Source organism: Lissotriton vulgaris, chromosome 7 (assembly GCF_964263255.1).
Source record: "Lissotriton vulgaris chromosome 7, aLisVul1.2, whole genome shotgun sequence".
NCBI classification, from domain to species: domain Eukaryota; kingdom Metazoa; phylum Chordata; class Amphibia; order Caudata; family Salamandridae; genus Lissotriton; species Lissotriton vulgaris.
In genome coordinates this window covers 1,707,390,928-1,707,414,436 of record NC_141695.1, presented here as the reverse complement: position 1 = coordinate 1,707,414,436, position 23,509 = coordinate 1,707,390,928, and the positions used below count along the sequence as shown (strand labels likewise).

At 45.5% G+C, this 23,509-nt stretch overlaps 1 protein-coding gene across 1 annotated transcript in view; it reads left to right on the top strand.

The window, feature by feature from the left end:
* Positions 1-23,509, top strand: part of CDH4 (cadherin 4) — a 676,299-nt gene that overhangs the window by 500,544 nt on the left and 152,246 nt on the right. The gene's annotated exons all lie outside the window — the stretch shown is intronic.

Genomic DNA, 23,509 nt, shown 5'->3' with positions numbered 1-23,509 from the left:
AACACAGTGGACCACATCTTTCATCAGTGGGGTTGGCCAGACCTGGACCTATTTGCGACAAGTACCAACAGCAAATGCCTGAGTTTCGCCAGCTGGCACCCCACAAGAATTCTCTGGGGAATGCATTCTCCCTCGATTGGTCCCTGAGGTTTGCGTACGCTTTCCCACCGATTCCGTTAGTCCCCAGGGTTCTGCGGAAGATGAGGAAGGAACCTTGCCGACTGATCCTGATCGCGCCCAGATGGCCGCGCCAGTATTGGTTTACGGAGCTCCTCCTACTATCAGAGAGCAGACCAATTCAGTTACATCCAATCCCGAACTTGCTCAGTGTTCAGGAAGGACAAGTCTTCCATCCGGACCCAGCATCGCTGAGATTAGCGGCTTGGCTCCTGAACACCATGAGTTTGCGCACTTGAACATCCCAGCAGACTGTAAAGAGGTGTTGGCCAAAGCTAGAGCACCCGCAACCATCAAGACTTACAGTCTCAAATGGAAACGCTTCTGTATCTGGTGCCGTTCAGCAGGTGTTCACCCCTTTTTGGCAAAACCTGAGGAAATTCTTCCTTTTTTCTTGCAGTTGGCACGAACAGGTCTGTCCCATGCTACTTTGAAAGTATTTCTGGCTGCAATATCCAGATATCGACAGGATGGGTCCAATTCTCTGTATTCATCAAGAATTATCCAACAGTTCTTTAAGGGTCTCTTTAGAATGTTCCCTCCAGTACGTCGTCCACCTCCTTTGTGGCATCTGAATGTGGTCCTGGGTCAACTCATGCGTCACCCATTTGAGCCCATCCATCGAGCTGACTTGAAGTATCTTTCATGGAAGGTATCACTGCTTTTAGCCTTAACATCCGCCAAGAGAGTTAGTGATATCCAAGCTTTCACTGTTCATCATCCTTTCCTCCAATTCACTAGCGATTCTGTCATACTTCGCACAAATCCCAAATACATTCCTAAAGTGCCTTCGGATTTTCATCTGAACGAACCTGTTGTTCTTAAATCATTTTTTCCAGACCCGCAAACTCCTGCGGAAAGAGCTTTACACTCGCTTGACATTAGAAGATGTCTCAAATTCTATCTACAAAGAACTTCTGCTGTACGCACCTCTGACCAGTTGTTCATTACCTACGGTGCGATTCGTAAAGGGCAGGCAGTATCAAAACAGACTATTGCAAGATGGATATCTGCTGCCATTGCCTTTTGCCATGCACAGGCTGGGAGACCTTTACCATCTGCGCCCAGAGCGCACTCTACAAGAGCAGTCTCCTCATCTACGGCCTTATTCGCTGGAGTCCCACTTCAGCAGATCTGCAAGGCGGCGACTTGGGCGAGTCGCCATACCTTTACCAGACATTACTGTCTAGAGTCCATCAGCGAGGCTGATACTTCTGTGGGTCGAGCTGTTCTACGGAACCTGTTTCATTAAGGTGAGCCTCTGTTTCCCACCTCCTTGTTTTCTGCTGTCAGACGCTTCTTATGTTATGTTTTCACATATTTTCTTGATCGCATTATGTTATGCTTTATATGATATGTGTTTATTCACTTCGCATTGTTATTTACATTACTAGCTGACAAGCTGGGTGTTATGAGCGTCTGTTCAGCAAAGATATGTACTGCTAGCTACTCTGATTCAGGCATGTGAATCTATGAAAGACACCCCTAATACTGGAGAAGAACAATAGTTACTTACCTGTAATCTGTGGTTCTCCAGTATTGGTGTCTTTCATAGATTCACATGCAACCCGCCCACCTCCCCTCAGAGGCTTTCTAGGCTATTATGGTTTACCTTCACTCCTTGCGAGAAAATCTGAGAGCCTGAGCCTCTGGGGAGAACATTCTGGTGGGTGCTGGCGCCTGATTGGCTGTAGTTTGGACTATACAAAATGACTATGATAGTCATAGATGGGAAGTTTTTTGCCTAGTGTACCATTGGCTGTTTTACTTCCTGGTTCATTTCTATTGGTATTACTATATATTTATAGCATTTTATTGCTTTTTTATGTACCGTGGGACTCCCACTCCGACGACGGGGAATGATTCAGGCATGTGAATCTATGAAAGACACCAATACTGGAGAACCACAGATTACAGGTAAGTAACTATTGTTCTTTTAGAGGAATGGGTCATTCCTCGCTGTACTTTATCTGTGCTACAGCCAAGCACGGCTCCGATAGGCGCAGTGCAAAGGCCCTGCGCTTAAGGCACCAAGAACTAGGGGCCTCATTATAAGGCTGTGCGTCACTTTTACGCCGCCGGTGCGTCACTTTTTGTGACGCACCAGTGGTGTAAAAAATGCGCCTTGTTGCGCCATATTTACAAAGTGACGCATCTATGAGATTTCACTGCGTCACTTTTAGGACGCTGTTGCGTCAAAATCTTGCGCCTGCCTCACAGCAGGCGTAAGACTGACTCAGGCCCTTTCACATGGGGCTTGCCCCATGTGAAAGGGCGCATTGTTAGAGTTGCGTCACTTTTGTGAGACACTCCAGCAATGCGTCACTTTTGCACCATACAGATACATCAGAAATACTGACGTATCTGTAACTCCTTGTGACATGATGCGTCATACAGTAAATATGACGCATCAGGAATGTCGCAAGGAGTGCGCACTGAGAAGTGACGCATCGCTGCTTTTCACGCAGCGATGCGTCATTTCTCATAAATGAGGCACTATATTCTCACAGCTTTTGTACCATCCATCCAGTTTCAAAGTTTATAAAATCACCTCTGGGGAAAGCATCTGGTCCATTTGCAGCGCCGGCTTGCGTGAAAATATTGTCCGTTGGGCGGGACAGGGGCCGAAACGTTAGGAAAATGGGGAAATTACCCAAGAATCCAGATCCGCGTAAGACTTTCCTGGTGTAAAAAGAACTTTCCACAGCTCTGCTACGATGCATTAAAATGTTTGTGTATTTTCACCCTTCCCAATTATCGTGATATTTTTCACATGCCTATTGGCGTTGGTGAATTCGCAGTGTTTTGTTACTTTCTTGTATTTTTTTAAAAATGTTCATTCTCAGGGTTGCACTCCCACTTGGAACCCCTGTTTTTAGAACAGATAAGTTGCAGGTGTCTGCGGCTTGGTGTCCATGTGCACCAGTTCTAATGCATATCAGATGCAGTTTCAGCAGAATGGCTGCTCCTTCGTTTCCCTGGTCTTATTTTAAAATTGATGCCTTTTCAGGTCAGGATTACAGTGCAGGGCAGCCTTCCACTGCTCATTAAAGACCCAGCTTCTTTCATCCGGATTTGCTGTTGACTGTTAGATGAGACAGCATTGTATACGTACCCTTGAAATTCTTTAAAAAAATCAGAGACTCTGGATGCTGCTGTTGCCTAAGAAACTGGTGGCGTCAGTGCTTAATTTGTAAAAGAAAAAGTGCTGGGCCCAAAGTTTTGCTCATAAATCTGTGTCCAGTGCTATGGAATGTCGTGGTTCCAAATACCAAGGCTGCATAGTTTTTATTCCACCTCATGCCTATTTCATCCACCACCAGATGCTCCCTGCCCCTTTATGTAAATCTTTCAGGTTGGTTTCACCCCGGCTATCTGCCTTTGTCACTGTTTTCTGTCTCCCCCATCAAGAAATTTGTTTTCCTCTATCTTGCTCTGGGTCAAAGTTTGAGGGAAAATAAGTGCTGGTCACCAAAAACGAGTGTCAGCAGACCACACCTTACAGTATGGAGCACCGGCTCAAACTAAGCACTGACTGGTGGACTTTAAATAAAATTCTTCTCTCACCAGTATCAACTTCTATACTTAAAATACGCATGACAAATGACATAAATTTGATAGAGACTTCTAGCTGCAGATTCCTTACCTTTAAAATTTCCGAGGTATAAGGCTGGATCCAGAACATTTTGCTGAAGAATACTCGTTGAGCGCGACGTCTAGTAGCTCCATTTGGCTCAGCATGATGTCGTTGACGCCGTTAGCGTTTGTTATGATGTCGGACTCCGTGGGCTCTGCAATACAGGTGGTGATTTTCTCCAGCTCCTGATGCCTGCTCTACCCTCTTACCAAGTTTGAGGCCAGTAGTCCTTGTGGGGGTTGCAATACTGAACCCCTGGGTACCACGTCTCCTTTGCAGTTGCAAAGGCATGTTGATATCCTTGCAAGAAGATCTTCGGGCTCCAAGTAGCCCCAACCTCGAGTACCTTCAGTGACCAGAATCTTTGGCTACACCGCATTGTGTGCATCATGGCCTGCATCTTTTGGTGAGCTGCTTGAGGTCCTCTCACGACTCCTGTGCCTTTGGCCTGTGAGTCCATTTGAGGGTCACTTTTGTTTTCCTTGGGCTCCCCTGATTGCTCTGGGCCTGCCCTGACTCCCCTGTTTGTGGTGAGTCTCCTGGACCTTGCTGGTCCCAACCAGGCACCTTCTTGGCTTCCTGCGTGGGTTGCATTTGCCAAGGCTTGTTGGTGCTCCCGCTGGACACCGACCCCTCAGCACTCGACATCCTTCATGGGACAGCTCGTATCTGTGTCCTGGTCATCCTAAGCGTTGCCTGGTCCTCGCAGCTGCAAAGGTAAGATCACCGTCATCCTTCCTGAAGCACCCAACATCGGAGGGCATCAGTAGTCCAAGTCTCCTGGTCACCCCTGAGTGACACCTTCTCTTTTCCCTCTGCTTTCAGGTACTTCTCTTCAAGAATCCACGTTTGGATTTCTCCAGACACTTTCTGCTCTTCCAGCAGCAGCACTTTCAAGAAGTCCTCCATTAGGTTCGACAGCGGTTTCCGACGCCACGCCACACCTATGCACCCGGCTTCCCTGGGATACGTAACTTGGGTACCACAGTATCCATGGGTGGGGTGGCTCTCCAACCTTCTGGCTTCCATGGGGTTTCTTCAGGGTCCATTGGGAAGGGTCCCTAATCTTTAAAAATCCAACCGCGACTTGCACATAGACTTGTACGGAGCACACGGTCATGTTCACGCACTGCACACGCCCTCCGTGGGGTCCCTATCTAATTAGCTTGGGTGGGTCTGTGGGTCCCCAGCAATTCTGTGTCCTCTCGACACTGCCCTGACTCGAGTTGTGGTTCTTATACCACTTTCTTAGCAAATGGTTTGGTCCCCCTGGGACCCACTCTGTATTAGTGCTATTTACTGTGATTTCTTTGCTCCAGTATCATGTGCTTTGTGTCTGTCTCAGTGTAGGATAGTGTTATATAATAAATATACATATTTGTATACACACTTTCTGTGGTTCTCTTTTCATTTAATCTATACTATAAGGTTATACTCTGGTAAAACAAGCTGCTTTACACTCCTTCCACACTAAGCCTGAAGGCTGCTCTCCACAGCTACCACTTGGATAGCTTTCTAAGGTTGTCTGAGACCTCTTAAATCACCATAAGGATTGTCTGGACTGCTGAAATGTGCCCACTTACATTAGTGGACATCATACACCAGCCAGCTTCTCACAGTCTCTTTCAGCAGTGGGGAGGACATTGGTTAGATTTGTTTGTCTCCGTGCAGTGTCAGCATTACTGCGCGCTGGATTTTCTAAGGTGGCTATTGCTCGGCGATGCTTTTTTGTCGCGAATGGAGCCGAGGCCTGTTGTTTGCCTTTCTGCCATACTACTCCTGCCCAGGGTTTTGAAGTCGATCAGGAGCGACTGTGCCCCAGTCATTCTTATGCTCCGAACTGGGCAAGGAGAGTTTGGTATCCACAGCTTCTGAGAATGAGTATCGATCCTCCGATCAGGCTGCCCCTTTGGGAGGATCTTCTGTCGCAGCAGTAGTGGAGGGTTCTCCACCCGAACCAGTAAACTCTGCGCTTCCATGCGTGGAGGATGAGCGGCGACAGTTGAAAGCTTTTGACCTTCCTCCCAAAGTCTGTAACGTTATTCTGGTGGCCAGGCGGCCCTCCACTAAGACGGTATACACCTGCCATTGGCAGACATTTGTATTATACTGTACAGAAAGGTACATTGACCCACTATCTGCTTCTCTTTCTACTGTCCTTTTATTTATTCTAACCCTTTCCCAGCAAGGCTCTGCCATTGGGAACTCTCAAGGGTTACCTTTCTGCTCTGTCTGCTTTTTTGGCAGCTGCCAGACCAGCTCTCTCTTTTCAAGTCTCCTATTGTAAATAGATTTCTAAAAGGATTGGTTCATTTATTTCGACCCACACCCTTTCTTATGCCACAGTGGGACCTTAATTTGATCCTTACCTATGTAATGTGTGCTCCCTTTTAGCCTTTGCACAATTGTGCCCTCCGGCTGTTGACCATGAAAACAGCCTTCTTAGTGGCGATTACATCTGCCCAGAAGGTGAATGAGTTGCAGGCAATATCTTGTTTGCCCCCTTATCTTATGTCCTTTCCAGACAAAGGTTGCCAAAGGTTGTGCCCCATTCCACCTGGGTCAATCCATCACTTTGCCCATCTTCTTTGCTGCCCTGCATCCCTCTAAGGAAGAGGAGCGTTTCCATTGACTGGACCCAAAAAGAGCGTTGTTCCACCTTGACCGCACAAAAAAGTTTCAAGTGGATGACCAACTCTTTGTGGGGATGTGGGAGCAAAAAAGGGAAGCGCAGTGCAGAAAAGGACCATCTCTAGCTGGGTCGTTCTCTGCATCAAGATCTGCTATGCCTTGACAAAGAAGCAGCTACCTGAGGGAAGTCTAAGACATCTGTCAGGCAGTGACGTGGGCTTCTTTGCACACTTTCACAAAACATTACTGCCTAGATGGTCTGGTGTGCAGGGTCGGACATTTTGCCCGTTCAGTGCTGCAAGACTTCTTAGTTTAGGATGCGAGTCCGCAACCCACTGCCAGGATGCTATGGTAACGCATTATCTGGTAGAGACTCTATCTAGCTGCAGATTCCAGGGTTCCCCCCCCCCTTTCAGGGCCCTAGTTTTGCACACAACTTCATCAGGTACTTCGTGGCTTTGTGCTTCTGGCGTGGAAATAATGAAAAGTACTGACGTCAGCGCCCCTGGGTGGCACCTATATAGGCACCGCAACATCACAACCGATGCTAACGACGCCAAAGACATTACATGGAGCCGAATAGAGCCACCTGATGTCGCGCCTAAGGGGTATTTGTCAGCAAAAGTTTCCAGATCCAGCATGACACCTGGGAAAGTCAAAGGTAAGGAATCTGCAGCTAGATAGAGTCTCTACCACATAATGCGTTACCAAAGGTAAGTAACTTGTTCTTTTGCCAGAATGCTGCACCTATTAAAGATGGGGAGCACATTGCGGGGTTCTTATCCAGTCAGTCATACCTCATTTCTATGTGGACATATCCAGTGCAAATGTGACCACTCCCGTTCACACTACCTGCTCTGTCTCTCGTTGTTTTTCCTTTTACTAAACTCTGACTCTCTACCCTCCTCTCTCTCTTTGCTCATGGCTGGTACAATGTAAATAAAAAATCCCTTACAGCGCCACCTGGTGTGGACCACGAGATTGTCCAGCTACAGCGAGTGACGGTAGGCTGTTGTCTGTGCTGGCTGCTTTCATGCCTGAAAACATCAAATACTTCAGGAGCACGTTCTATGTACATATGAAAGATCAGCCACCTCTGTGGTGCATGTGTACATTAATTAAAAGCTGAACGCATTCAGCACATCAACCAATGACCAAGCAGCTTCCAATAAGGGTCAAGGCTACTGTTCCAACCTGAGCCTTTAATTGGCAGAAACAATAAAAGAGCGGAGAAAGTAGAGTGGGCACCTCACCTCATATCATTACAGAGACATTTTCCAGTCCTGGAATTTTCATGTGCATCTGATGTTAATCTGATTAGCTAATGGAGTAAATTAAGACTAAAATCAGAATGTATTTGGTGGTCACACAAGAATCCAAACTTCGGTGTCATCTTAATTATTTTTGGAGCATCAAACCAAGACTTATTTTGGGGGAACCTGTTCAGAGCAATGTTTAACTTTATTATCCATTTCCGTCTAATTGAACCCCCCATGATGCCAAAAAAACTTTCACAAATGTATCACATAAACACAATTAAAGTAGGTCTTTCTTTCTAGAGGTCCCACACATTCTTAAGATGACATAGAGTAAAGAGGGTCAGTCAGAGGTACATGCAAGCTGAAAGAAGGAGAGATGATGAGATAGAGAAATAGACTAAAGTGAGATATAGAGAAAAAAAGTCACTTTCCTTGCGGGGCCCTATTAAGGTGGGGGCTTTGGGAATTGCGCTATTTGTCCAGCCTCATACTATCTCAGCCAGATTTAGAAATGAGGTCGCTAATAAATTGTAGTGAGGTGGTCACTCTTGGGGTGGTGGCTGGATCACCACTTATGAAGGAGGAGGTGAATCTGGCTCCGACCACGCCGGTACATCGTCCTGAAATAAGACACTTTGGTCAGTAGACTGCTGCTCCCTGCCTTCCTCCTTCGCATTGGTCATTTAGGGGTGGGCGTAGTGTGCGTAGTGGGGCTACGCAAGGCACCGCTTAGTAGGGGGGGAATCTACGCCCACTCACACACTTCGCGTAGCCCCACTACGTGCCTCCCGCCTCCCTCCCGCCCTCTTCTAAATGCCCAAATATAATGTTAAACATTGTAAAAGTAAATAAAAAGGACTTACCTGGTGTCGCGCCGACTTCTTCCAGACAAATGCAGATGCACCCCGCATGCGCATTTCTCGCAAGAAATGCGCATGCGTGGGTGCCCGCGCATGCGCATTTGTCTGGAAGAAGTTGGAGCGACACCAGGAAGAGGGAGCCACAGGACGCCCCATCTCAGGTAAGTCCTTTTTATTACTTTTACAATGTTTAACATTATATTTGCGCATTTAGAAGAAGACGGGAGGGAGGCGGGTGGCAGGCAACTTCGCTCCGCCATGGCGTGTGAGTAGAGTTGCCTACTACGCCTACTTTGCGAACTGCGAAGTAGGCAACACTGCGCACACTCCGTGGACGGAGAGGAGCACTGCGCCGACCCTTAGTCATCATCACCTTTGAGGCTCAGCACCGGCCTAGACTTGACCTGACCCCTCATACACATTCATGTTAATACCTAGTTATATAAATAAAATTTAAATACAAAATTATGCAGGTGCTCATATTTATATTTGTATATTCCCGTCATGGTTGGATCAGAAAATAAAAAGAAAAAAAGTAGTGCAAAAGCATTAGTAAGTGGATGGGGGATGGAAACAGCAGAGATGGTTGGTGGGCAGAAGCAACATGAAGGCGGTGGGTGGAAAGTAGCAATATAGTGGATTCGAGGGGCAGAAGCAATACGGAGAACTGAGGTGGAGGGTCAGAAACAACATGGGCAGCTCAGGTGGCGGGAAGCAACACAGAGAGTGATGGAAGGAACACATAGGGAGAGGGGAGGGCTACATGACATGGTCTGAGAGCCAAGTGGAGCACAAGGTGGAAAAAGAGAAACACGCAGTGGAGAGGCAGCAACATGGGGTGAGAAAAGCACACGAGGGCAAGCGCATCACGGAGTGAGCGAGGAATAAGCATGTGTGTGAGAGAGAACATTATGGAGGGCAGTGGAGGGTGGAAGAGAAGGACATGATGGAGACATATGGAAAAAGCATGCACTCTCATTGAGTGCTTAAGCAAATAGAAAAACTTGTGCTTGAAGAGTAAGCAATCGAAGGGCACAGGTAATGATGAGGGCATGTTCCAGGGGAAGGACAAACAAAAGAAGAGCAATAAAAGCACACACAAGCTAAGAAATAAAAAAGCAAACAAATATAAACGAACAAAAAGCAAACAAATAAGTGACAATAAAGCCAACCAATGGTAAGCAACGGGAGGGCTCTAAGCCCACTGTTAGTTGGCAATAGATATCCCCAAACAAACCTCTTGCATTGTCTGGTGGGTGAGACATACAGACTTATTGGCTTTATAAAATTCAATAAGTACTTCCATAACAACAATTATGGTATCCAACCAATCATTTATTTACTACAATAAATTGCAAAATTAATCCAATTTATTGTTTCAGTGCAGAGAAGGAATCCAGGCAGTACTGAAAATAAGATGAGAGTAGCGCCAGATGTTTTTTTGCAATACAGCACTGCACCAACAGAAATTTTCAAAACCATAGAATTGGTGGTGGATGTGGTGAGAGCAAGGTGCAAACAAATTATGTCAGATGAGGCAAGCAAATCACGCAGGAGGGATAGAGCTTCAAAAGATCTCTTCACATAGAAGATCGCCGGCCCCAAGTCCATCTCTCTCTGTGCCTCTGAACTCCACTCTCCTCCTCTCCCAAAGGGTACAAGGTGCCTACTGCTCCCCACAAACCTGTACTCTTGGTTCCTCATGCAGGATAAGTGCCTTTCTCATTGGTGTTGTGAACTTAGGGTGAGATTTACTGAGGATTTGTGTGGTCCTTGAGTGTTGCAAGCTGTTAAAAGGCAACACAAGTCCTTATCTGGGATTTACTAAGCCACGAAAGCCACTTTGGGTGGTTCCGTAAATACAAAGTAACGTAGCCCATAGCACCAGCCTGCGTTACTTTGCATCAGGTAGGTAGAGCGAGGGCGTTCCCATACATCCACCCATGTATTTTTACACAAACCTAGATTTGCAATGACTTGTAAACCTGGGTTTGTGCCAAAATGCTGCGCCTACTTGACTTTGGCGTAACAAGGAGAAATATCATTATTTCTCCTTGTTAATTCTTATTTCCAAGTGTGCTACATTATGAAGCACACATAGAAAGAGGAATATGCCTTTAAAGAGTATTTTTGTGCAGGGAGGTGACCCTTCCTGCACAAAAACAATCCTGCCTGTAACGCAGACTCCCTTTTACTGTGGTGCAAGGGTGCCTGCTTTGGAACTAGGAAGCCCACTGTGTGCCAGCACAAGGAGAGAGCAGACATCCTCCATATATTTGCAGATATGGAGCATTTCTGCCTGCTCCCTTTCACAAACCTCAACGAAGCAAGTTGTCTTGCTGAGTTGCGTGAACAAATGGTAAACCTGCCACTTATAGTCTATTGTTAAAGCCGTACAACTTAACAGATGCAACCCACAATGCTCTGCGGCTTCTTCCCATTTGATTAGATTTGGCCTAGAGATATGTCTAGCTGTCATCAGCCTCATGGTTTATACAAACAAAACATAATAAGGTATACATATGTGGACTGTGGTTTGATTCTTCATTTTCCACGGCGCTGACGAAGGCTCACAATGCTGAAATGCATTCGCCCTGGTGGAAAGGATAATCAAAGGTTTCCTATACCTGTTCCCGTGTGGGTCTCTGCCTTTTCGTTTGTTGGGAAGGACTTTGGTGCATCTACTTACACGTTTGCCAGTAACGTGTTGAGAGACCTCCGCACTCCAAGTGGTCGGATCTTTTGCTGGCAATGCTTCAGCTTTTGTTTCTGGTCATGAACTGACATTGATCGGACCTACCACAACATCCAGAAGGAGTCAAACGCGATGGCGAGGACATCGTTCCTTGTTTGGAGTTAGCGGCATTGCTGCGGGCCCCCGCGAATATGACATCTGGACAGAGTGGTTGTGCGTAGGGAACAGGAGGGGAGCCTTTTTAATCCAACATTGGGGAACATAGAAATTACAGCACACACCGTCCTGTGAAACGGCGGATCCTATCGTCATCACCGCCATGGGACTCTGAGTCAGACTGCTGAATTCTGGGTCCTGTAGTTTGGGATACCTACAGTATCAACTACATGTGGCGGAGCCTATTCAAGGGAGGAGTAGCCGCGACCAATTGTACAGCGGCAGGACATTTGAAAGTGTGGACTGTGGTTTGATTCTTCATTTTCCACGGCGCTGACGAAGGCTCACAATGCCGAAATGCATTCGCCCTGGTGGAAAGGATAATTAAAGGTTTCCTATACCTGTTCCCGTTTGGGTCTCTGCCTTTTCGTTTGTTGGGAAGGACTTTGGTGCATCTACTTACACGTTTGCCAGTAACGTGTTGAGAGACCTCCGCACTTCAAGTGGTCGGATCTTTTGCTGGCAATGCTTCAGCTTTTGTTTCTGGTCATGAACTGACATTCATCGGACCTACCACAACATCCAGATGGAGTCAAACGCGATGGCGAGGACATCGTTACTTGTTTGGAGTTAGCGGCATTGCTGCGGGCCCCCGCGAATATGACATCTGGACAGAGTGGTTGTGCGTAGGGAACAGGAGGGGAGCCTTTTTAATCCAACATTCGGGAACATAGAAATTACAGCACACACCGTCCTGTGAAACGGTGGATCCTATCGTCATCACCGCCATGGGACTCTGAGTCAGACTGCTGAATTCTGAGTCCTGTAGTTTGGGATAACTACAGTATCAACTACATGTGGCGGAGCCTATTCAAGGGAGGAGTAGCCGCGACCAATCGTACAGCGGCAGGACATTTGAAAGTGTGGACTGTGCTTTGATTCTTCATTTTCCACAGCGCTGACGAAGGCTCACAATGCCGAAATGCATTCGCCCTGGTGGAAAGGATAATTAAAGGTTTCCTATACCTGTTCCCGCGTGGGTCTCTGCCTTGTCGTTTGTTGGGAAGGACTTTGGTGTGTATATATATATATATATATATATATATATATATATATATATATATATATATATATATATATATATATATATATATATATATATATATATACACACTCATACATGCAAGCAATGTTGTTGAGCCCTCTTCTTCCATTGGTCTGTTCAAGTATCATTAACATTTTGTTTCCACCCACAAAGCATGAGGTATTGTGCTAATCTATTGCATCCATTGGCTGCCTTTTCTGTAAGTGGAAGCATTTGGTCTAATTATATGTGCACAGACAGTAGAAAAGGAGTGCGGTGTCTGGACTCTTATTTTTATATTTTTCCATTTTTGTTTTGCTTATGCTTGAACAAAAGAAAAGAAAAAAAAAAACAATACAAAATGTACAGGTGCCTGAGGGATTTGGAAAGAGCATCGTTAGGTGCAGTCCACGTCCTTGTATGTGCTAATGAGCCGACATGCGCACGTGGCCAGACAGGCACCGTCCCTCATTCTTTATGCATTTTCATTACCTGCACAAACACTGCAGACTCCACTTTGTAAAACAGAAAAGGATAATTTCCTAGGATTTTGGATGCCGCTTTAATTGTGGTGAGGTTTGTAGTAAATTATTGAAGAGAAAAGGAAAGCAGCTTGCCGGCCCAGAGAAGGTGGAGGAGGATGGAGGACTCGGATTGTTGGCAACAGGAATGGCGAAATGATTCTCAGCTTCGAAGGAAAATAGAATGTTGTCTCCAGGAGCATTTTTATGGATTGAAACTCTGAAAAAAGGCTGCAGTTCAGGTCTTTAGCGGTAATGAAGGTCGCACCCTTGCCTGATAGATACCCCGGCATGGTGAACATCAATGCCCCTCACACGGGGAACTGTTTGTTCAAAGTTTGGAGACTTTGCCTTTCTCAGTTGCATTTCCAGTGAACAGATCCTGCTAGACTAGAATCTAAAACCACACCCTAGCCACAGATACTGCACTGAGTGGGCGGAGAACGGGGAGATGTGCACTCTTCAAGGTTTGTTGAGAGTTTATAAGGGAGGCAGCATCTCACTTAACGACATTTAAAAGAAATGGGGACAAGACATGTCTATCACAGCACCATTTTCCAAATATGTTCGCAAGAAAGGCATGGGTTGTGACATAATTTTCAAGAAGTATTTCTATACCTCAATATAGGAAACAGTCTCTGGGAGAAAGAATTAGCTCTCAGCTGCATTAAATCACCAAGTGAGTATCGACATATTTTAAGTAGCAGAGATCACACAGCCTGAGTGGTCTCTTGGAAGTGAAATAATATCTTATTATCTTACTCAAACCTACCCATTGTATGCCTGCAGACGGATGAATGGTTAATTTGGACAAAACACTGTTCATCTGTAAAGCAAGGATCTTCACAAATTCCACAAATCTCTGCACCAGGCACTCATCTCACTGAGCTATTTTACCAACACTTCTGTTCTTAAGTTGACTCAAGATGCCTTCATTTAAGACATGCAACATCCTTGCTGGGTGGTGGTGAACTAATTGGATTGATGAATTCTCGCGCCACCTTCTATGTGCATCTTTCTGCGATGATTCAAACCACTCAATAAAATCCTAACTCGGGCGATAACTGTACACACTATTTCTATTCCATTTCTCTTCTGCGAACTAATTTTTGCTCCCTGGTTATTGCAAATTGGCTGCAGACTTGAGATCTGAAAAAGCTTCTCCTTCACACCTGGCTGAGCTCGGCAATCCAAGATGTCTCTGGGCTTTCCATTCCCTCCTTCCGCCCTGTTTTTTGATTAGATCTCTCTTTCAAGACTGCTGTCTTATAAACGGACAACCCTCACCATAAAAAGACGCAAAAATAATATGTAGTTTGAGAGGAAGAAAGTTAGGCGGGTCGTATTCCTTCCTGTTCCCTGGTGAAGAAGAGAATTAAAATAGAGGTATTAAGCTGTCCCCAGAGGTCACCTCAATGAGCTCAGGAGCCGAACGATTTGATCCAATGCACAATTCAGCCCATGAAGAATGAGCGAAACGCTTGTCTGAACAAAAGTCCTCACCAGAAAGGGTGTCCTCCACACAATAGAAGTCATGTGTTGGAATAACATTTTAGAAAGCTGTCTTAATAATGGATTTGGCCTGCTCATGAGGAAAAATTTAATGCAGTGATTTGGGTCTTGGAATAGGGAACCTTGGAGGAAAAGTCATAAGGATAATGTACTTCACATCCTTCTGAGTTTAAAAGTGTGAAGGAGGAAGGACATCTTTTTCTCCGGCACCCGGTTAAACGACAGGCTCATTACAAGTTCCAATTCTCCATGTAATTTCTGGTGCCTGAAAAAATTGTGACAAATTCGCTGCTGGTTTCTTGCAAATTTCACGCCTCTCCGTTGCAGCCGGGTTCCCAAATGAGAGTGATGAATAAAGATCCCGCTGCGCAGAGGGACTGCCGGCACATCAGTCAGACGCGACAAGGTGTCCGTTAAAGTGTAACAACACACGCGCTCAGGCCTAATAAGTGCAATTTCACACATGCGAGCAGCGGAGAAGCGTTCTGTTGGGCAGAGAGGAGTGGGATGAAGATTGAAGCCAAGGTTGAGTGGACTGTCTGCATTGCGTCCAGGGCAGTAGCCATGTGGCGGGGGGGGGGGGGGGGGGGGAGAGGGTCATTTGGGAGCCGGGCGACCCCTTATTAATCAGTGCCCCCCAAATGAGAGAGGCAGCCCAATATTTATGAAAAACAGTTTAACCCCTTCCCTGCTGGGCACATTCCCCCGCTGTGCTGGGGGACGCGCGCAGCGCCCTCGTGCTCATGACGAGCTCAGCTCGTCATGCAGCACAGTGCTCGTGAGCTCATGACGATCTGACCAGACCCGTTTCTTTAGAACGTTCGCACAGCCGGGGAATTTGCCCAGCGTGCAAGCGTTCTAAAGGTCATGGCGAGCTCAGCTCGTCATGAGCACACGAGAACCGTGGCTCATGACGAGCTCAGCTCGCCATGAGCATGGGAGGGGTTAAATTAAGTTTATCCAAAGAAACTCCGTTCACATTTGAATGCATACAATCTAATCGGAAGGTGAGTGAACAAAGAAAGTGCCTTTTTTATCTTGTTACTTTTGCTGCACATTCAAGGGCAGACATTAAATGCCCAGCTACGTGTTCTGAAATATTGCTGCGTATTCTTATAAGCGGAGATGCTGTTTACTTTCCTTTCTCTGACTGCAAAATGCTAGCATTTTGTAAAGTTAACTATGTTACTAGGGTACAAGCAGGGCCACTTGAATTATGTGGGAGGGCGGCTCAAATTGTGCAGCAAGGTTGACTAAATTGTGCAGCAAGAAAACACAAATGCTGAAACTTAATGCAACTTCATTATTTTTACACGTTACCACTGTCTGGGCAATGGTTTCACTTTATTATTGGCACTCGAATACAGCCACAGGTAACTGAAGGATGACCAGACAACCTTTGCGAAGGACCTTCCACCGCTCAACAGCATGTGTTGCAGCGTTTTTTGTAACTTTTGATCCATTTGAGCAAGAAACGTTTTTTGCTAAAACCTGCAGATTATGCAGCAGATGATGGATCATGTGGCTAATGCAGCAAATTAATTATGCTTAAAACGCAGCAGAATTGCTTCATTGCTGTAGCCCTATGTACAGGGAGTGTGAAAAGAAAGACTATAGGATACTAATTTCATACTCAAAAACATGCAAATGCCTGTAAATAAACTACAGATATTTCAACTCATATCATCAGTTATGAAAGCACAAATGTAGCACATTTTGTTTTGTAATTCTGAAATGTGATTAAAAATAAAAGATTTTAATAGGAACAAAACTTGGATAAGCACAAATGATAAATATTGTATTGCAATGCATTGCAGCATTTATATAGTGCTTACTACTCCTGTGTGTGGCATTGAAAAGTTTACGTACATGGGGAGTTAGCTTCGTCATATAGGGTTGTGTGAGGTTGGAAGGGTATTGTCTTTGTTTTTTTAATTTTATTTGGGAAATGTTTCCATGTTGTACATGATAAATACCAAGATGCAGTTATCGTGCATGTTAAGATGTGCTGCGCATAGCAGGGTGGTGAATGTGATGTAAGATACACAAAAGCCCAATTTATGGTTTTTCAGTATGCTGGCAGTTTTGAACATCTCTGCAGGGCTCTTTATGTATTTCTTATGATTATAGTTTGCTCAGCTGGTTGCTCCACTATGTTGTCCAATCAGAAATTTTATGTATAGTTTGGGCCTAAGCTGACATAGTTTTTAATTTTTTTTTTGTTTGTTTTATATAGCACAAACTAGACCTGAGACATTGGGTTTTAGAGTGCTTTACATAGCACTATTTCGTTACAGAAGAACAGGCTCATTATTGTTAGGCACAGGGAGATTAAGTGGATTGCCCAGAATCACAGGATGTTGAGTGTTGCCGAGAATCCACCCCCGTTCCCCAGCTGTAAGGCTACATCCTCTCCCCTGATTGTAGGAGGGAGAGGGAAGTGGAGAGATGTGCTGGGATGTGCATTGTTACTATCATTCGATATCTGAGTGCCATTGTGAGATGCAAAGAAACGGCCATAGTGTATAGATATTTGGGATCTGGAGTTGTAGAATGCATTAAAGTCTTCTGCTTGACCCGAAGTGTAACAGATCTGTTCAGTTACTCCATGGCTGTTAATTCAGTAGTTGCTGGATTATTGGTTGCACAGAAATGGTGAAGAACAACCCTTGTAGCAGATATGTGCTAAGTGTATGTCAGATGTATAAGTTAAAGTTGGCTGCCGACCACTGAGTGTTATGTATTAATATTAGTATGGGCCAGAAATGTTACATATGAAATTACACACCTATATAATACCTTTTCTGAACTATATGTTTGCCCTCTTTATCTCACCTGCCTATCAAAAGTAGTTTGCTGCTTGGGTTGTTTCTAGTTTGTACATTGTAAGTTGAAGATTGAGCTTGAGGGTGTGACTGTCTTTTTGGGTTCTATTGCCAGAATGTGTGGTGGCGTAGCGGTCTTCGAAATAGCTGTTGTCAAATGTGTATAAGCTCCTGGATGCTTTGAATTCTAGCTGGTAGTGAGTTCCAGAGTTTGGCGGCTTGTACTGAGAAAGCATTGCGTCCTAAGGATTTATTTTAATAAGGTGGTATGATCATAAGTGGTGCAGGCCTTGAGTGCAGTGTCCTGCTTTGTAGAGACGTTTGAAGGATTTTGGGAGCCCAGGCCCAACTGTATTTTAGGAACCCCGGTTAGGGACATCCTTGAATCTATAATCCATTTTAAGCTCTTTCATGCCCTCTTTGGCTAGGTCACTGACAATGCACAGACAACCTAAAGAAATGTGTCAACAACATCTAATGTTCAGGGATAGTGACAATATTATAACACAGCAGCATCTCTCCAATATTACTGCAAATAATCTCCGCAACATCATCCCATTTCTCATATGAGAGGTCCTGTTTTGATCTAAAAGAAACTTTTTTCAATGAATGTTCCATAAAACATAAACACTTTCCCCTGCAAAATATCTGTATTAAACTCTCACACATTACCGATATTCAAAATAGATGGGAGAAAAATTGTATTAAAACCAATCTGTTTATTATTCAAGCTCTTCAGGACAAGCCTCTCTGCAGAACAGAGACGGCTGTATCTGGGGGCCCCCTGAAAGGCTGGGGCTCTGGGCCAGAGCCCACTTTGCCCATGTCTTAAAACATCTCTGCTGATTTGTTTGTATTGCTTGAATTTAGCTTGTAGGTATATTTGTCCTTTTCCTTTGAGGCTCTGTGGATAATGAAAAGTGCATTGAATATTTGCCTAATTGCTATAGGTAGCCAGTGGAGTTATTGGAAGACTGGAGTCATTTCTTCTCTTGGGTGAAGTTGGAGAAGAAGTCTAGCTGTAGCATTTTGGTTGAGGTGTATTTTGTGCATGATGATTGCGGGTGCCCCAAGGTATAGGATGTTGGTATAGTCAAGCTTGGAGATTACCAGTGTGAGGATGGTTTACATTTTCTGTTGGTATCCAAGGTAGGGCAAACATTGCTAACGCCACACTTCTCCAGTTTGAAAACGCAGGGATGCACCGTATTTAGAAGAATGCAGCACACCCTTTCATTTCCCCTAGCACTGACGCCGAGTTCAGCTACCTAGCGCAATGCAGACACCCTTGCACAATAGGCAGCACACAAGGAAACAGCAAAAACAAGGAGAAATAATGCATTTCTACTCATTTCGCCGATTTAAAACTTGATTTTCCCTAGTCTTAATTTTGGCGCTGCCGTCTATTTACGCCACCCTTGTAAAAAGGGGGCAGCATCAAAATCAATGGGTTTTGCGGTGGAACACCCACTGCAACACTCATTGCCCTCCCCTTTTACTCTAAGGACAGCATGAAAGGGTGTCTTATTTACAAGGCAAAACCAAGGGGGGTGATGACTGGAGTGTTGAACATTGCAAGCGCTCACCCCCAGTCAACCGATCTGGGTTTACTCCATCATCATTCTTAAGTTCACTCCGGCACCCCAGTTCAAACATGGCCATATGCAAATTAGTCTGACCCTGTGCCTCATGGGAACAGTCCAGCCCGAAGTGCCAAGCCATGTCTTCCCTGGACCGGAAACAAGCAATCTGGGACCGGTGTCTGGCTAATTAGCCGTCATCAGCCAGGCTTGCTTGAATCCAGTGGCAAAGTGAGCAAGGGACCCATGTCTGGGCATACCTTGCCAACATAGGGTGAACAAAGCAAAACCAAAGGGGATGATGGACGGAGTGTTAATCATTGCAAGCACTCACCCCCAGTCAACTTTATTTAGTTCGGGCTGGACTGTTCTCATGAGGCACAGGGTCAAGACTGATTTGCATATGGCTGGGTTCAAACTGCAATTGCATGGTGAGCAAAAAAATGATGGATTTAGGCCCAGATCTCTGTACTGGGGAGAATGTATGACATTTTTCTGCATTCTGTCCATCAACTGTTGTTTTTGCATTTGTCACCCCGAGTGGGACGGGTATGCCCAGACGTGGGTCCTGTGTTCTCCATGCCAATGGAATCAAGCTATCCGGGGTGAAACCCCGAAACAGGTCATAGGATGCTTGTTTCCAGTCCAGGGAGGACATGGCTTGGCAGTTCGGGCTGGACTGTTCCCATGAGGTGAGCAACCACGGAAGAGGTACTCGGACCCCCTTCTCCTGCCACGAAGTGCTGCCAGATTAATTTCAGGCGCCCTAAACTCTTTTACTGCAAAAGCGACGAACGCGCTAAACGGAACCCTTTTATTACCTCAGTGTCTGTTCAATTAACCCTCCAAAAGTTCAAGTAGGACCCTCGTCCAAGTAGAAGTGACCGAGCGCTACTTGATTCTCTTCACTGGAAGACCTATTTTTTCATTGAGTACAGTTTTCAGGAGGCTCATCTGTCCTGATGATGATCTAAAGCTATATAGATCGAAACGCCGTCGACCTACCCAAGGAATTTCACCCGTTCTATTTGTACATAATTGTTGTGTTTTTATCCTTGTTGTTGTTGTGTGACAGTCCGTTCACTTTGATCACTTATGTCACGTCCTGCACCATATTATTCACTTGAGCACCTGCTATACAGTACAATTATTTATGTATATCCTTGAGAAAAAAGAGTAAAATAAAAACTCCTATCAGTACCTACTACCTCTGCTCCCTAGCGACTTATTAAGTACTCGCTTTACCCACTACCTCTGCTCCCTAGCGACTTATTAAGTACTCGCTTTCTGTTCTATTCCCTACTAAGGACCTCTTAAGGCCTACCCTGAACCATTGTTCTTTCAAAAGCGGACTGTTCCCATGAGGCACAGGGTCAAGACTAATTTGCCTACTGGCTGGGGTCAAACTGGAATGGCATGGTGAGCAAATAAACAATGGATTTAGGCCCAGATCTCTGTACTGGGGTGAATGTTTGACATTGTTCTTCATTCTGTCCATCAACTGTTTTAGCATTCGTCACCCCGAGTGGGATGGGTATGCCCAGACGTGGGTCCCGTGCTCTCCATGCCACTGGAATCAAGCTATCCTGGCTGAAGAGGGGTGAAACTCCAAAACCGGTCCTAGGATGCTTGTTTCCAGTCCAGGGAGGACCTGGCTTGGCAGTTCCGGCTGGACTGTTCCCATGAGGCACAGGGTCAAGACTGATTTGCATATGGCTGGGTTCAAACTGGAATGGCATGGTGAGCAAAAAAACGATGGATTAAGGCTCAGATCTCTGTACTGGGGTGAATGTATCACATTGTTCTGCATTCTGTCCATCAACTGTTTTTTCATTTGTCACCCGAGTGGGACGAGTATGCCCAGACGTGTGTCCCCTGCCCTCCATGCCAAACAGTGCTGCCTTGCTTTACCTTTCGTCAGGCAGGCAATATATTGGTGCTGTATGGGCATTCCTGTGCATCCACCCAAGTATTGTGACACAAACCCATATTTACTAAAGTCAATAAACATGGGTTTTTCGTTAAATGGTGTGCTTACAAAAGGCTGGTGTTATGAGGAGTAATCATTTTGATCCTTTGTTACTTCCTCTTTGCACGTGTGCTGCACTCTGTAGCACACACATGCAAAGAAATAAGCCTCTAAGAATAGTTTTTGTGAAGGAAGGTATCACATCTTGCACAAATACTCTTCTGACGAAAAGCATTTAGCCTTGTGTCATTGTGCATGGGTTGGTGCCAGGCATCCAGAAGTGTGCCAAAGCTACCGGAGAGAAGAACTGTGCTGTATCGTTACGTCAATGTTTAGTAAATCTGCCCCTTTCTGTGTGAGGAGCCAGGGTCATATTGTACCAAGTAATGTATGAATATATGCTTTGGTGATTACACGGTGCATTCGTAGCCACCTTTATGCAGAGTGATACATGTAAGAAGTGTAGATGACGGGTATGAGTAAGGGATGCCATCTGGACAATGAGGACTTTCACCTGGGGCCCACCATTCAAAGGGTCACGCATGGCTAAAGTGTTGCTTGAAGAGGACCACTTCAATTCATTCCTTAAGTGAATCTTCGGGTGTAGATACCAGCAGCCCAGTTGGTGTGCCTGGGTACTATGGCAGGGTACCTCTCTTGTGGATACTGTCTTGTTCCCAGAGGAGGAAAGCCAAACCAACCATGTGTGGTTTCAGATTTGACACACACTGGTGGCAGGCCGTTCCGAAATGCCAGAACTCCCAGTTTTGATGCTCACATCTCCCCATTCTTTCACATGATGGGCTTTGGCCTGGCACACATGACCACGAAGTTCACATAGCTGGACCTGGTTACGCATCATGCACATTAACAACATCCCTTTTATAGTATGTCTCCAGGTGAGGAACAAACTTGTCTGTGCTGTGGTGGGGCCATGGGGGGGTACAAGGTGCTACAGCAGCATATGGAGCAACAAGCTGCAGTGAGAGAAAATAGGTCCGGGCACCAAAGTAAAAGTAGCCCCCAAAATAGCTGAAAAAGTGGCCCTTATTAGGAAATCTGTCAGTTTTCAACTTGTGTAAATCTTTTTCAAGATATAAGAGAGCATCTGTGCTTGCTGCAGGCAATTGTTGTGTTTATATAAGAGAAATCAATGGTACAAACCGGCCCACCAGACCGAAAATAATTTGGGGCACACACTGACCTGACAGGCCAGTCCATCTGGCACCACCTGATTGCCCTATCGCCGAGTCCAACCCTGCTTGGAGCAATGGTTTCGTGGACTGGCAGTGTTTTAAAATGGGCTGGGACATTCTCTGCAGGCAAGAGCAGCGTTTGGACCTTCCTGCAAGGAGGTCCCGGGAATCCCAGATAGCATTGGTATAGTCTGTGCTGGAATTGATCAAGACGCATTGTCACTGACCACCACTGAACCTCATCCTCAGACAACATGTGCCTGGCACAGCCCGTTAGAGGTTATTACCACAGTGAAATCTTGGATCTCCATGGACATCCACATCACCACCGGTCTATGACCTGGAAATGTCCAGCTTCAGTATGTGGGTCCTTTGAGTGCAAAACTTTGAGCAAGAGACCTACAGGGAGCTTAAAACACTGCCCAAGACCTGCTAGGAGTGGCTTCATCACAGAGGAAGGAAGAAACTTTCTCAAGCTGGAAATTGGCTCCTCTGTGTTAATTATTTGCATAGTCCAACCTCTTTTACCATGCCCCCATGATGCTATGTACTTCTAGAGGGCAGCAGTGTGGCCCTAAGGATACAAAATACTTTAAATCTTACTGATAGACCTCCTTGTCGGCTGGACTGTTTGGAGCTCATATGTGACACCAATTGAAGTGTTTATGGCATCCTAGCCTGCTGAACATTCTTGTTGACTTTGTACAAATAAAAGCCAAGCTGGACAGGTGGGCAGTTTTATACAGGGCAGAGGCTTAAAGAAGCATTTCTGATTCTCTACATCGACTCTGTAATGCAACGTAAGGTGGTGCTACCACTAGGTGGTGCCAAATTCCAAACAAACTCAAAAGCAATATTTTGCCTGAAGCAGTGAACTTCCTTCCATAGTTTGTGCCATACATGAAGGCTACATGGAGTGAGTGGGGGACCGGAACCCAGATTCATCCCAGCTTCCATTGATGCTAGTATGTCACCATTTGCCATGCACCAAATGGAGAAAACTTGTATGATATAACTTGCAGTTTAAATTCAGACTGTCTTCCACAGTGCAGAGCATAATGTGTACTGGGATTTAACAGGAACCTGGTTTCTTCAGGCAGCTGACGTTTACCACTAATTGCGTCTGACTGCCACTGATAACCACCAATTGTCACAGACTGCCGCTGGCTGCTGTGAGAGCCACCAAGTGGTGCCAATACATCAGCTGGTATGAGCACGCTGATGGCGGGAGTCTGTTCTACTGATCTGAAGTGCAGAGCCCCCTCTTTCTGGTGCATGCTGGCTGTTCTAGTGCTCTGTCAACAAGCTCCAAGTGCTAATGTCATGCGCTGAGTGGCACAGCACCATGTGCCATGTACTGACGATTTTATTAAAAAAATGTTTAGTAACCTATTGTTAGAAATTGGA